General features: G+C 46.7%; 1 long non-coding RNA gene across 1 annotated transcript in view; it reads right to left on the bottom strand.

Annotated features, from left to right (window-relative positions):
• Positions 1-14,521, bottom strand: part of LOC130358057 (uncharacterized) — an 80,821-nt gene extending 66,300 nt beyond the window's left edge. Inside the window, exon 1 of the long non-coding RNA XR_008889389.1 lies at positions 14,416-14,521. This is a non-coding gene — a long non-coding RNA (uncharacterized LOC130358057). The remainder of the gene's footprint in view (positions 1-14,415) is intronic.
• Positions 14,522-16,129: the final 1,608 nt, after the last annotated feature.

Below are 16,129 nucleotides of genomic sequence, written 5' to 3'. Positions count from 1 at the left end.
AGTGATGCCAGAGCGTGGTTTATCCTCTACACCACCCAAAGGAATACCGCTGGATCCTGGGCTAGGCACGGGGGCAAATAATGACTCTGATGCCAAGTTACAGAACAATGGCAGCTTTACTGAGTAAGACAGGTGTAACAGTCTATACAGCTTGGCTAGGCCCACAGAGGTGACCAGTGACTTCAGAGACCTTAGGGCTTGCTGGGACTTGGACAATTTGGATACAGGCCACACTGACTTGAGACAGGATGACTTGGACTGACTTGACTATCACAGACTATGACTGACTTCACCCCTTCTGTAGCTTACCAGGCTTTGACTTGATCTGTGGGGCAATGGACTTGAGAATCCGTGGCTGCTTGACTAACTTTAGGCCTCCTCTGGACTCCAGACACACACCTAGGACTTGACCTCACTGTTCCTCAGCATTCAAGAGAAGAGAGAGAGAGAGAGAGCTAGCTCCTCCCAGGGCTTATATGATGGAGACTTGGAGGGGTCCCATAGGTCACCCATAGGTCACATGGTCACTGACACCTCACTGGGTTACAATCACATGACAACAGGTTAATCAGATGTCCACTGGTCTTAAAGGCATAACACATTTCATGTATAATACATTATATAACCAGCGTACAAATGAATAGATAATGGGAAAGGTGCGGGGGGGGGGGGTTTGGGGGCAGGGGACACTGTATGGAGGCTGCCTGATAGGGTAGCTAGGGAACAGGGGTGCAACTACTGTACTGGGCCACACAAACTCCCCCTCTTAACAACAGCTTCCCTTTGCACCCAGTCCTGGAGGGTGAGCAACATAAAAGTGGCCACTGGTGCCTGGTGATGACAAACTGTTCCTGGGGCATTGATATTGAAAGTCCTTCAGAGGTTTGGTGGCTAAATAGTAAACAGTTGGGGAAGAGTCCATGTAGCATTGGTGAGAATGTCCTTACATGCTCCTTTGTTAGCAAGGGTATTGATAACGGGGATAAAAAGACATATGAGGTTCTTGAGTCTTGCAACTGCATACATGAACACATTGAACACACTTGACTCGGATCAGGGTGTCGGAGGCTTTCTACCGCAATGTCTTAGCTACTGGGGCCCTTTGGCACTAGCTACTTCTCCCCAAAATGGAATCCCAAGTTTGGATTCCATTGCAACTGGCTACACAGCTTGACCTGCATCCGTACTCCTCCACCAACTACCCTGCCAGTGATTACTTCTACAGGGCGATGAGCTGGTCTATTTTTTCTTTATGTATTTTTTCTCCCCAAAATACTACGCATATTTCTGGACAATATTACCTTTATACATGGTAGCTCTGTCACTATTCGTGTTTATCTAGCTCCCAGAAGAACTCTCTGGCTAGTAGAGAACCCTGTACACGATGGACAGGAAAATGTTTAGACATTTACACATTTGACATTACTGACTATTATGGACTGAAATATATTTTTGTTAGTTACATTACATTACATTTGACTAGTTTGACATTACATTTGACATTACATTTGGCTAGTTTCTATACAAATCACTATGTACTCCATTAGACTTGACTGTACAAAATTACACTTAGCATTATCTATGCTAGACTGACTAAATATACAAAGGTATTATCACTCTCGGTACCTAGCTGGTAACTGTCCCTGAGTTGACCTTTGAGATCTGCGCAGCACCACCCCTGGGGAATCTGGAACCCTTAGAACTTCTGGAGCTTCAGTCAGCTCTTCTTCAATGAAGTCAGGAGCTGGAATTGGTTCAGAACTTGCGGGACTCGCTGGCATTTGAGCTGGAGACATTGGAGACATGGTCGGCACTCTGGAGACAGGTATTTAGACCGGAGCCAATGGTAACAGGACTGGGACTGGCGTGTTGACTAATGCTGGTTGAACTAGTCCCGGGTTTGGAGATAGACAGAAGAATGCTGGCTGATTCTTTGAAAACATGGGGAAATCCATGGATGGATGGATCCCCTCGCCAGGAACATACTCCCTTGCAGGTCGGACATCTGGAGGAGACGGTACTGGGAGCACTGGTAGATCTTCTTTGAGACAGAGCTTGACACGATTTCGGTGGACGTCTTATGGCTCATACCCAGGCTTCTTTACTTCATATTCATCGGACTCAGGATAGGGTATGGCTGTCACCGTATAGGGTTCTGTCTCCCAGATGGAGTCTAACTTGTTAGTTCTTGGGAAATTCCATAGCCAGACTTTATCGCCCACCTTGAGTGGTTTAGCAGAGGCATGGCTGTTATAGTCTTCTTGTTGTCTTTGTTGGGCCTCGCCCATTTTCAGAATTGTTGATTGGGGCCTGTAATTCAAACGTTCGGTCTTTCGGCAGTTGCCCATGCCCATCATCAAGAAGAAGGGGGTGTATCCGGTGGAGCAGTACACTGTTTTGTTGTAGATTTCCAACAACTCGGGCAATAACCAGGGCCATTCTTCTTGCCTTCATACAGAAGCTGCTCATAGCATGTGGTCCGGAGTTTCTTGCAGTTGTGAAATTGCCACAGTTCTTGGAAGAGTTGGGCCTCGAAGGCCGTTCCACGGTCAGTTAAGATGGACTCCGGACACCCAAGGGTTTGCACCCATTTGGAGTAGAACATCTGAGCCGCTGCTTTGGCTGTGAGATCTTTGATAGGTACAACGACAACCCACTTGTAATCACGATCCACCATGGTGAGAGCATAGGTATACCTGGACAGGGCAGGAAAAAAATTCACATAATCTAGCGCGACCAACTGGTTGGGTCTGTCACGCTCTTGCGTCCTTGCGCACATTCTTGGTGATGTTACAGACAGCACATTCACTGGACCATTTTTTAATGTCGCTCCCAATTCTGATCTAATAGAACCTTTGCCTGACAGTGGCTTCAGTCTTGTGGACTCCAAAGTTTCCCGACTGGTCATGGTATGCGTTGAGGACCATCGCCGCATCTCTTCGAGGAACCAGAATCTGATGAAGTCTCTCACCCGAGACTGGATCCAAAGAATTTCGGTACAACAGTCCTTTGTGCACAAACAGTCGTTTCCTCTGTCGCCACAGGCGTTTCAACTCGTAGTCACACTGGGCCTGGTGTAGAAGGGTTGGTATCTTTTTCACCAGAAGGTAGTCCAACAGATCCCCCATGACTCGACTTTTGTTCTGAAGAGTCTTCCAAGTTTAAAGGTCTTCTTTAACCTGGGATCACCGTCCATGAGGGCAGTCACAAAATCCTGGTTCACAAACCGGTAAAATGGGGGCATCTCCACATCTTCCCACACGTCTTCAACGGATGGTTCTTCACCGGGGTCATCCGAGACAGTACATCGGCATTGACATTTGACTTTCCGCATCTGTACTTGATGGTGTAACTGTAATTGGCTAATCTCGAAGCCCAACGCTGTTCGATAGCACCCAACTTGGTAGTGTTCAGGTGGGCCAACGGCTTATTATCCGTGTAGACAGTAAAAGGCTTGGCAGCCAAATAGTCTTTGAACTTTTCGGTCATGGCCCATACCAGGGTGAGGAGTTCAAACTTGAATGAGCTGTAATTGGCATTATTCTTCTCTGCTCCTCGCAGGTTATGACTGGCATAGGCGATCACTCACTCATGTCCTTCCTGGACTTGGGACAGTACAGCTCCCAGACCTTTAAAACTGGCATCAGTATATAGCCGGAACGGCTGACTGTAGTCTGGATACGCCAAGATGGGTGGTTCTGTTAGCAGACGTTTAAGAGCTTGGAAAGCTCTCTTGCTCTTTGACCCATTCAATAGTTGGTCTTCCATTGTAGTTCTCCTTTGTAGTTCACCTGAGATCTTTCCCTGTGCATGGGGCAGGCCAGTCCTTGACAGCTTCCACCTGTTCAGGATTGGGCTGGACTCCCTCTGCGCTGACAACAGGACCCAAGTAATGGACTTGAGCTTTGAGCAAATTACACTTTGACGGTTTAATCTCCAGTACATGCTTAATGGAGACTTGAAAAATGTCTGACAGATGACTGAGGTGTTCCTGGTAAGACTTGGAATACACAATGGCATCGTCTAGGTACAATAAGACACTTTGAAAATTCAGATGGCCCAGGCACCTTTCCCTCAGACGCTGGAAAGTAGCAGGGGCATGCCCAAAGGCATACTTTTAAACTCTATCAACCCTGTGGGTGTCACGAAGGCGGTCTTCCCCCGATCCTCCACGGCCATGGGCACTTGCCAGTATCCGCTGGTCAAATCCAGTGTGGAGAAGTAAGCAGCAGACCCAGGGCCGTATGTGACTTCTCGTTCCTTGGCAAAGGATGAGCGTCCTTACGTGTGATATTGTTCAGCTTCCTAAAGTTGACACAGAAGCAGATGGTTCCGTCTTTCTTTTTGACCAGGACAAGTGGTGCCGCCTAGGGACTCTGATTTTCTTGTATGACATCCGTCTCTTTCATGTCGGTTAGCATCTTCTTGACAGTCTGGTACATGCCTGGTGCCTTTCCTTGATAGGCGGGCTGTTACCTGTGAGGATACGGTGCTGAATCATTGAAGTCTTCCCGGGGTGCTTACTAGGGATCGACCGATTATCGGTTTGGCCGATATTATCGGCCGATATTCACGATTTTGGACATTATTGGTATCGGCAATTACCTTGCCGATATGCCAATAATGCCCCACCCCCGGCCTGCCTCCCCGGCCAGAAACCACCACCGCCACCACCACCGCCGCCGCTGCTGCCACTGCTGCCGCTGCTTCCCCATTGCCTTCCCCATCCCGGAATTTATAATTACCTGTTCCCGGGGCCCGGGGCCCACGCTACTTCTGGCTCCTGTGGCCGGGAACAGATAATTATAAATCCGGGGATGGGGGAGGCAATGGGGCAGCGGTGGTGGTTGGACTAGGGAGGACCCCAGGCCAGGCAGGGGGAGAGAAGCGGGCGGTGGCAGTCTCTGGCCCTGCAAAAGCCACTGCAGTTAATTGATTTAAAGCGCCCGCTTTATATCATTGATCTGCGGGGCCGGGTGGGGGGGGGGGGGGAGAAATATCCGATAACTTATACCGGAATATCGGTATAAGTTATTGGCTATCGGCCTGAAAGGTCGCAGATCATCGGTATCGGCCATAAAAAAATCGATATTGGTCGATCCCTGAAAGCTTCATAATATCTTTTGGCAACACTAATGACTCCATTAACCTATTTTTTTATGGTAGTGTCATCCCCAACTTGGAGCTGTGCCCACCAGGGCTCTGGGGGCTTAGCACTGGATCCCTTTGAAACTTGTGCTGCACGCTGTCGGACCACCAGATGTTCTGACACAATGAGGGGCATTTACTAATCTTTTACTATGTAGTCTGGTTTTTACCCTGTTTTTTTCTACTTCATTTTTGACTATGTGCGACAAATTTACTAAATTGTTGCACGGCATTAATACATTTGGCACACATAGGCAAAAGTGGGAAATTTACTTCATGTAGTAGAAAAAATAGTCTGTTCCTTTTTCCTGCTGTCCGAATAGGTTTGGCTGCTAGGTTCCCTTCTGATCTTTTTTTTTTTTTTTTTAGCTTTTTCACCACATCTAAATAATTCAATAACTACAGTGGTCCCTCAAGTTACAATATTAATTGGTTCCAGGAAAACCATTGTAAGTTGAAACCACTGTATGTTGAGACCATAACTCTATGGAAACGTGGTAATTGGTTCTAAAGGCACCAAAATGTCATCCAAAATAGGAAAAAGTGACAAAGAAAAATAAGTAGATAACTAATATAGATAAAGCAAATCCTTACATATAAAAGTAAGAAAGATCTGCTGGGAGCTGTAAATCACTGTCTATGTCAGTGTTTACCAAGCAGGGAGCCTCCAGCAGTTGCAAAACTATAACTCCCAGCATGCCTGGACAGCCAAAGGCTGTCCGGGCATGCTGGGAGTTGTAGTTTTGCAAAAGATGGGGCCACCCTGATTGGGAAACACTGGTCTATGTAGAGGACAGGAGCGTCTTCAGGGGTCCTGTACAGTACAGGCAATGTCCCAAACAAGTAATGGAGTCGCCCTCACCTGGTGTCCAAAAGAGCAGCTAACCCTGATACAGGTAAAGAGTACAGAACATGTAATACCAGACACCAGTCAGTGCATACACTTCAGTAATACAGGGGTTTTACCAGTGAATGCCCATTTTGATTGGTTGGTTCTTCCAGCCATTGACACGTTTCACAGATCTGTAGATCTGTGGACTGTCTGTAGCATTGTATGTTGAGTCTGGTTTCAACTTACGATGGTCCAGAAAAGACCATTGTATGTTGAAACTATTGTATGTTGAGGCCATTGTAAGTTGAGGGATCACTGTAAATTGTAGTCATGGCTCAGAAGTGGTAAAAGTATTTAATGTGTGTGTGTGTGTGTTTATTACATTTTTTTAACACAGTTTTTTTCTCCCTAAATGTACTTACACTTTTTTTTTTTGGTTACTTCTTCTACAGATCTGTGTATCCTGTGGACTCCTTCGAATTCGGTGGACTACTTCGACGACCAGCGTTTTTCTTTGCTTGATGTTAATAAAATGGTTAATGAGGGCTTGTGGGGGAGTGTTTTTTTGTAATAAATTTTTTTTTAAACCTGTTGTGTTTTTTTTTTATTTAACTTTACTAGACAGGCTTAGTAGTGGAAGCTGTCTTATAGACTGAGTCCATTACTAAGCCGGGCTTAGCGTTAGCCACAAAAACAGCTAGCGCTAACCCCCAATTATTACCCCGGTACCCAACACCACAGGGGTGCCGGGAAGAGCCGGTACCAACAGGCCCGGAGCGTCAAAAAAGGCGCTCCTGGGCCTAGGCGGTAACAGGCTGGCGTTATTTAGGTTGGGGAGGGCCAGTAACAATGGTCCTCGCCCACCCTGGTAACGTCAGGCTGTTACTGTTTGGTTGGTATTTGGCTGAGAATAAAAATAGGGGGGACCCTATGCGTTTTTTTAAATATATTTAATTATTTATTTAAAAAAAAAAACGCATAGGGTCCCCCCTATTTTCATTCTCAGCCAAATAACAACAAAACAGTAACAGCCTGAGGTTCCCAGGGTGGGCGAGGACCATTGTTACTGGCCCTCCCCAGCCTAAATAACGCCAGCCTGTTACCGCCTAGGCCCAGGAGCGCCATTTTTGACGCTCCAGGCCTGTTGGTACCGGCTCTTCCCGGCACCCCTGTGGCGTTGGGTACCGGGGTAATAATAGGGGGTTAGCGCTAGCTGTTTTTGTGGCTAGCGCTAAGCCCAGGTTAGTAATGGACTCTGTTTATAAGACAGCTTCCACTACTAAGCCTGTCTAGTAAAGTAAGAAAAAAACACAACAGGTTTTAAAAAATTTTTATTACAAAAAAACACTCCCTCACAAGCCCTCGTTAACCATTTTATTAAAATCAAACAAAGAAAAACGCTGGTCATCGAAGTAGTCCACCGAATCCGAAGGAGTCCACAGGATACACGGATCTGAAATGAGAAGAAAACAAAAAAAATGGGTTAGTACATTTATTATCACCTGCTCACACATCTCCCGCCCCGCACGACTACAACTGCCAGCATGCCCTTACAGTAAGGACATGCTGGGAGTTGTAGTTGTGTGGTGCAGGAGATGTGTGGGCAAGTGACAAGCTTGTCCCCTGCCCCCAGCTGCAGGACTACAACTCCCAGCATGCCCTTATAGTAAGGTGGGGCGGAGGCCGGGCACAGTGTTTCCCAAACTGGGACTTGTAGTTTTGCAACATCTGGAGGCACCCTGGTTGGGAAACACTGTTTTAGGCCAGTGTTTCCCAACCAGGGTGCCTCCAGATGTTGCAAAACTACAAGCCCCAGCATGCCTGGACAGTCAAAGGCTGTCTAGGCATGCTGGGAGTTGTAGTTTTGCAACATCTGGAGGCAACCTGGCTGGGAAACACTGGCCTAAAACAGTGTTTCCCAACCAGGTTGCCTACAGATGTTGCAAGACTACAAGCCCAAGCATGCCTGGACAGTCAAAGGCTGTCCAGGCATGCTGGGAGTTGTAGTCTTGCAACATCTGTAGGCAACCTGGTTGGGAAACACTGGCCTAAAACAGTGTTTCCCAACCAAGGTGCCTCCAGATGTTGCAAGACTACAAGTCCCAGCATGCCTGGACAGTCAAAGGCTGTCTAGGCATGCTGGGAGTTGTAGTTTTGCAACATCTGGAGGCAACCTGGCTGTGAAACACTGGCCTAAAACAGTGTTTCCCAACCAGGTTGCCTACAGATGTTGCAAGACTACAAGCCCAAGCATGCCTGGACAGTTAAAGGCTGTCCAGGCATGCTGGGAGTTATTGTCTTGCAACATCTGTAGGCAACCTGGTTGGGAAACACTGGCCTAAAACAGTGTTTCCCAACCAAGGTGCCTCCAGATGTTGCAAGACTACAAGTCCCAGCATGCCTGGACAGTCAAAGGCTGTCTAGGCATGCTGGGAGTTGTAGTTTTGCAACATCTGGAGGCAACCTGGCTGGGAAACACTGGCCTAAAACAGTGTTTCCCAACCAGGTTGCCTACAGATGTTGCAAGACTACAACTCCCAGCATGCCTGGACAGCCTTTGACTGTCCAGGCATGCTGGGGCTTGTAGTCTTGCAACATCTGTAGGCAACCTGGTTGGGAAACACTGTTTTAGGCCAGTGTTTCCCAACCAGGGTGCCTCCAGATGTTGCAAAACTACAACTCCCAGCATCCCTGGACAGCCAAAGGCTGTCCAGGCATGCTGGGAGTTGTAGTCTTGCAACATTTGGAGGCACACTGGTTGGGAAGCTTGCGCAACTTACCGGCTTCCGTAGGATCCAGCTCTGCACGACACTGCCGCGCGACAGTGCCGCGCGACGATCTCCGACAGCGATCGTCGCTGGAGCCTCGGAAGGGTAAGTGAACGTCTTCGCCGGTCCCCTTCAGCTGTTTAGTTTTGCAACAGCTGGAGGACTACAGTTTACAGACCACAAACCATGGTCTGCAAACTGTGGCCCTCCAGCTGTTGCAAAACTACAACTCCCAGCATGCCTGGACAGCCAATGGCTGTCTAGGCATGATGGGAGTTGTAGTCTTGCAACATCTGGAGGCACCCTGGTTGGGAAACACTGTTTTAGGCCAGTGTTTCCCAACAAGGGTGCCTCCAGCTGTTGCAAAACTACAACTCCCAGCATGCCTGGACAGCCAAAGGGTGTCCAGGCATGCTGGGAGTTGTAGTCTTGCAACATTTGGAGGCACACTGGTTGGGAAGCTTTGCGCAACTTACCGGCTTACATAGGATCCAGCGCTGCACGACACTGCCGCGCGACGATCTCCGTCAGCGATCGTCGCTGGAGCCTCGGAAGGGTAAGTGAACGTTTTCGCTGGTCCCCTTCAGCTGTTTAGTTTTGCAATAGCTGGAGGACTACAGTTTACAGACCACACACCAGTGGTCTGCAAACTGTGGCCCTCCAGCTGTTGCAAAACTACAACACCCAGCATGCCCTGACAGCCAAAGCCTATGGCTCTCAGGGCAGGAGCCCGGGCTGACATTACAGTGCAGCCGTCCGGGCTCCTCATACGGTCTCCCCGCTACCCCCCCCCCCCCTTGTCTCCCGCCCGGGCTCCTCATACGGCCTCCCCGCTAAACCCCCCCCCCTTGTCTCCCGCCCGCGCCGCTCAGCTCCCGCTGCTACAAGACTACAACTCCCAGCATGTCCTCACTGTAAGGGCATGCTGGGACTTGTAGTCTTGCAACAGCAGACAGATGGGAGTTGTGTGGCGCTGGCAGGTGAGAGGGGGGGATATAAATCACTGCAGTGTCCCGGTAGCGCAGTGAGGGTAGCGGGGAGAAAGTATGTCGGAGCCCGGGCGGCAGTAGCTTTTCCTGCTCCATGTTGGAGCTGGAGTAAATTTAGTCAATTTTTATGGCCGTTGCGACAGTTTATTGCGCAACTGCGACTGTCTCAGTTAATAAATTCCTGAAATTCCTAAAAACTGAAAACTTGCGTAAATTAAGCGGGAAAAAAAATTTACTTTCTAGCTCTTGCTAGGGAAAGTCGCACAATTTATAGGGTAGGCGCAATTGCGACAATTTTGCCAACAATAGTCAGAAAAAAATGACTAAACCCCTTAGTAAATGCCCCTCAATGTGTTTTGGCTCTAGGAGGTACAACTGAGCCACTGGAGTATATTTGGGTAAGACAGTGGCAGAATCAGACAGGTTCAATAACCGCTCCAGGACTCTCCCGTTGGTGACAGTGACGAGACTTCTTGCAGTTCTGACAAGAGGATGATCTTCTAACTGCATAGGTTCCAGCAGGGCCTGATAGTCCCTATTCTTAACTCCGGGATGTGCACAACACCAGATGATGGTCTCCGTGTTGGGTTGTAAGGTCACCGACCTGATGTCTTGAACTCGTACTCGGCAGATTTCACCTTGCTTGTTGGCAAACTTCTGCCCCGCCTGTAGAACTTTCAAGTGGTGCTGCACAGCCCCCTGGTCTGAAGGGGACATATGGGGAAGAGAGGCATGCAAAGCATCTAATATCTCAGTGAAACAATTTTTCATGATGTTCATCCCCAATATAAACTCAGCAGACTGTCACATTAGTTACAATCACTCCCTGTCCGGTAAGTACATGCTTTCCCAACTGAATAGATGGCTCCCAGTATCCATGTCTGGGGACTGGTTGCCCATTACCTGCAACTACCCTGAAATTAACATAAGGCTCACATAATAAACTAGCATCCCAATGCTGAGTTTAGATATGTTAGACACTTGTGACCTGGTCTATATCAAGGCCTCTAAAGGTACACCTTCTACAATGACTTTTACAAAAAAGCTAGAGGCAACATAAAGTGAGAGTCCTGATTAAGGTCATTCGGGGGTTGGACCTTGTGACTGTTTTCCTGAGGGCTGGTCCTTTAACCTCAGGGTGAATCCGTTTAAATCCCAGCACTGCATTTTCCAATGGCCGGGTTTATTACAATAGGTTCATAAAGGTCTCTAAGTCCCTGAATATCTATCTAGTAGGTGAAGGATTACAGTAATTTGAATTGCAGGGAGCAGGAGCAGGTTTCCTAGGCAGGGGAGGTTCATGGTCAGGTGGAGCAGGCCAGATGGCAAGCTCCTTAACAGCCTTGGTCAATTGCTCAATGTCCTGCTTAATGCTCTGTGGATCTAAGGCTGCAGTGACTGGCAAAGTGGGTTGCACTTGGGCGGGGACAGTGATGGTATAGACCTGGCTACTGCCCCTAGTGGCTCTTGAACAGGTGCAAGGGGAGTACAAACTTCCTCTAACTCAGTCCTGGACTCAGTCACTTGGATAGCCAGTCTTTTAAAAGCAGGGAATGACATGTTAGGGTTTTGGAATGCTAACATTCTTAATTGGGCCTTGTCCAACTTGTTATGGGCTCCATCAATGAATCTGTCCATCAACACCTTGTTGCCCTGTTCAGAAGTTATACCATCTAATTTTTGGACATTCTCTAGGGCATTCTGTAGGGCTACAGCTTAAGGTCTCAAATAACTGGTACAGTCCTTCAAAGATCTGCTCCACTGTCGCCTTCTCAGATGCTGGCCAGGTGGAGACTTCCTCTAGTGCCGGTCCCTGGAGTTGTCCTGTTAGCAATTGCACCTGTTGGTTAGGAGGGAAAGAGTAAAAGACAAACAAACTCTTGATCCTCTCTTTGAAATCCCTCAGGGTAAAGGGGTCTCCATTGTAGGTAAGAAGGACAGGGTTGATGTTGACTGCAGGCAATAGGGGGCTATTGGAGCAGGTGATGACCTTGCTGCTGGAGATGAGGGGGCGCTGGTGCATGGTTGATCTTTGGTGCTGGGTTCAGACATCCAGTTGTTTTTTGAGTGTGCTGTCGCTTTAAGAAGAATAAGGTATGTTCCCTTTTAAGATGATTGCTGAAGTGTTGTAGCGGCTCTGATTTGGCTAATGGGGGTACTGTAGTGGATACTCCCCCTCTATTTTGAAGGTACCTGGTAATGGACAGTCTTGCGACCAGACTTGCAGACAATAACGTGGCAGTACTGACAGCTTCAGGCACCGGAGACTTGGTATTTGCACTGCAGCGGGTACTTGGTAGATGACTGCCAAAGACAAGGCAGCAATCGGAGCCTCCAATATGGCTGCGCCCAGGGAACTTCTGGTTTTGGTCCGGACAGCAAAATCTTCCTCTGTAAAACACAGGGCAGCTCTTTGGTTTCTCCTTGCTGTACTCAAGAGGCATCACCGCTGCGGACTGACGGAGCAAAGCTGCGATTGCTCGCGCACTCAGGAAACATCGACCAAGTTAACTCTTCCAGGTACAGACTCTATACAGTTCTCAATGACATAACAGTCTTTTCTTCACATCCCCCTCTATTTCACAAATGCCTCGAGTTAAACACTTTTCACAGAAAAAGTCCTGTACACTGTATGGTGCAAACTTTGTTTGCATCGGCGTGCAAATTTTACTCTGCAATACTGGACACAGTTCAGACTGGGGGGGGTACTTTAGGCATAAGGCGCACACCTGTATCCTGTTCGTAGGATGCCAAAAGTTGTGGTGAGGGTGTGATGAGGGCAGATGGAATTACCCTAGGGGCAGATGGCATTAACCCCTTGTGCTCGTGACACCAGGGCGTGGTTTATCCTCTACTCCACCCTAAGGAATACCGCTGGATCCTGGGCTAGGCACGGGGGCAAATAATGACGCCAAGTTACGGAAAAACAGCAGCTTTACTGAATCAGACAGATGTAACAGTCTATACAGCTTGGCTAGGCCCACGGAATCACCCTTGTACAGTACATACAGTACTTTATGTTTGCCCCATTTTCTACACCGATACTAAATTGCCCCCATTGCATTTGCACTGTGATGCTTTAATAAAATGTCTCCATAGAATTTTCCATTGTTCTCCACTTGACATGATTAAGAGGATTATATAAGTCTAGAGGACTGATAAAACCACTGGCCGTACAGGTGTTTAATTTACAGCCATATAGCACCATTTTTTAGCTTTTAAAAAGTCGAATTTAAACCTTGGTGAAAGACAGATGTGCTCTTTGTTGATGATATTTCATTCTATATCTTGGCTTTTGATCTCTGTGACAGTGAAAATCCATATTTTAAAATTTCTTTCCCCCAAAGTGCTTAGTAATTCAATTTGATTGCCAATGATCGTTCCCCAAAGAGAGGAGATTCCTCGCAATAGGCCAGGTTTCCTGTAGACCATGTGCTGCTCAGTTATCCGGAGCGGAGAATATCTCACAAATCATCACATTCCTCTTCTACCTCTCCTATATTTCACTTTTAGAAATATCCCGACAAACCTTTTATAGGTCCATCCATGCTCTAAATTACTCCAGAAGCTGGGAGACTACAGACAAAGAGAAGACTTTCATATAGTCTTTCACATAGAGCTTAGCAGGAACATGTTCACATTCTGAAGTACTATGTACTGTATGGTCAGGACACTGAAACATTGTGCCATTTTTTATTAGCTCCAATTACATGGGTCATCTTTATTCTGTATTACAACGCCAACAAATTCATTGTGGTTAAAGTGGTACTCCGCCCCTAGACATCTTATCCCCTATCCAAAGGGGACTTCACTCCTTGCCGGATGACTGGCGATGCGGGACGGAGGCTTGTGACATCACGGTCACGCCCCCCTTGTGATGTTATGGCCATGCCCCCTCAATGCAAGTCTATGGGAGGGGAAATGACAGCTGCCACGCCCCCTCCCATAGACGTGCATTGGAGGGTGCGTGGCCATGACATCAAAAGTGCCGTGCGGACATGACGTCTCGAGCCTCTGGCGCTAAACCCGACGCTCTAAGCGAACGCCGAATGCGGCACGGGAATTCAGACAACTTATCCCTTATACTTTGGATAGGGGATCAGATGTCTAGGGTCAGAGTACCCCTTTAAGAACCATTAGATGTACCATGGTGCGGTGAAGATCATAGACTGAGACCTGGTAGTATGCCTTAATAAAAGTGGATGAGAACTGTGGATTTTATGTTTATTAAGTTTAGAAATAATTATGTTTTACTTAATGCTGCCTACCACGCTGGAAGAAAAAAAAATGGTTTGTGGTCATGGTATTTAACATGGGATTTACAGGGGGACACACGGGGCTACAGGGAGCAGGAAGCTCGCTCTGCCATCACTCGGTGACTGCCGAGTACACTGCGGAATGTGCTGTGTGTGACCCTATGGTTAAAGAGGTTGTCCTGTCTGTACAGTTTCCCAAAACACAGGCCATGCTGACGATCAAATCATAATGCCAGGGAAAGCTGTAAGACATGTCACTGCTAAGACCCCCAGACAGGGAGCTGTTGTTTGTAATTGATCTTGGCCCTGGTCAATAGAAGGGGTCTTGAGCGGGGCCATCTACTTATGACATCCATATACTCTTGGACTTGATGCAACAAACTTTTCAAACTTCTAAAGACTAAACTAATTTGGGGTTTAACCTGTTTTCCCATTCGAGGTGAAGCTAATATTGATTGGGCTTTGGTCCTAAGCAAGATCCATAACAGGCAAGGGTCCGCTTATATTGCAGTTGATTCTTGCTGCCAGGTGCAAGTTTTAGTTTTGTCTGGTCTTGGCAGTTTAACCCCCTAGATGCTGCAGTCAATTGTGACCAAGGCATTTTGGTGGGTAGATGACAGCTACTGGTATAGACTGCCCCTCCATGACTTAATCATGTTCAATATAAGCTACAGCCATAGAATAATAGAAGAGGAAATGTGGACAACCTTGAAAGGCAAATGGGAGCACCCCCATAGGTGTGCCCTTTTCATTCCATAAAGGGATACTCCACTGGGAAAAAATAAAAAATAAATAAATCAACTGGTGCCAGAAAGATAAACAGATTAGCAAATTTCTTCCATCAAAAAATCTTAATCCTTCCAGTACTTATCAGCTGCTGTATGCTACAGAGGAAGTTCTTTTCTTTTTGAATTTCCTTTCTCTCTGACCACAGTGCTCTCTGCTGACACCTCTGTCCATGTCAGGAACTGTCCAGAGCAGGAGAGGTTTGCTATGGGGATTTGCTCGTGTTCTGGACAGTTCCTAAAATGGACAGAGGTGTCAGCAGAGAACACTGTGGTCAGGCAGAAAAGAAATTAAAAAAGAAAAGAACTTCCTCTGTAGTATACAGCAGCTGATAAGTACTGGAAGGATAAAGATTTTTAAATAGAAGTAATTTACAAATCTGCAAAAGTAGTGGATAGTCAGCTCACCCGTTCACCACATGGCAGAATAGTCCTCCAAGTTTAGAAGAAAGCAGGTAGATGCCAGCGGATAAGAAACTTCACCTTTATTTTCATCACATTAAAAGCATAGACATGGAGAGACTTCAGTAGGACAGACAATTAAAATCCTTGGAGTAAGCGCCAAGCATGACGCGCTTCAGGTCATGTGACCTTTCATCAGATGCATGGTGAGAAGCAGAGGGGAAAGGAATATATTCCAGAGAGCTAATGAAACAGGTGAGTAAAAAACCACCAACCTGGGATTAACCCTGTAAATTCCAAACATGCAAATTCCCGTCTGCTGAACACCACAGGTACACGTAAATAGGACATCAAACAGATATAATATTTAGAAAAATTATTTAGAAAAACAGTAATTCGAAAACAGTGCTGTCATAACCTGTGTATATTGAAAGAGACCAAATTGGATACATATAAGAGAATGTAATTCAAACAGCTTCATTTTAACATAATCATTAAGAGTAACTATTTTAAGTTGCCGAGGTTACATAGAACATCAATAGTGTAGAATAACGTCTGATTTTAAATTCAGACCATGCGGTTGAAAAGTACATAGAGAGTAAATCCAAAAAATGTCTCTGTTATGTAATAGTTTGATGCGGTCACCACCTCTATCAGGTGACTGTACAGCTTCAATGCCTGAAAACGAAAAATCGGAGACCCTACCACCATGTACATTTTTAAAGTGTTTTGAAACATTAGAAGCGTTAGAGTATATGCCGCTGCCACTACCTCTTAAATGCTCCTGAATTCGTTTTTTAACGGTCTCTTACTGCTGCCAATGTAGGAAACATTGCAGCTTTTGCAATCTATTTTGTATACCACATAAGTGGATTCACAATTTATAAATTGTTTTATGGACGCATCTTTATAATGTCCCAGTGCTTTGAAACATTGAAACAAAAATGGA

The sequence above is a fragment of the Hyla sarda genome, chromosome 2 (assembly GCF_029499605.1).
Source record: "Hyla sarda isolate aHylSar1 chromosome 2, aHylSar1.hap1, whole genome shotgun sequence".
Taxonomy (NCBI): Eukaryota; Metazoa; Chordata; class Amphibia; order Anura; family Hylidae; genus Hyla; species Hyla sarda.
Note: the sequence above shows the minus strand (reverse complement) of the source record. Positions and strands in the feature narration are given on the sequence as shown.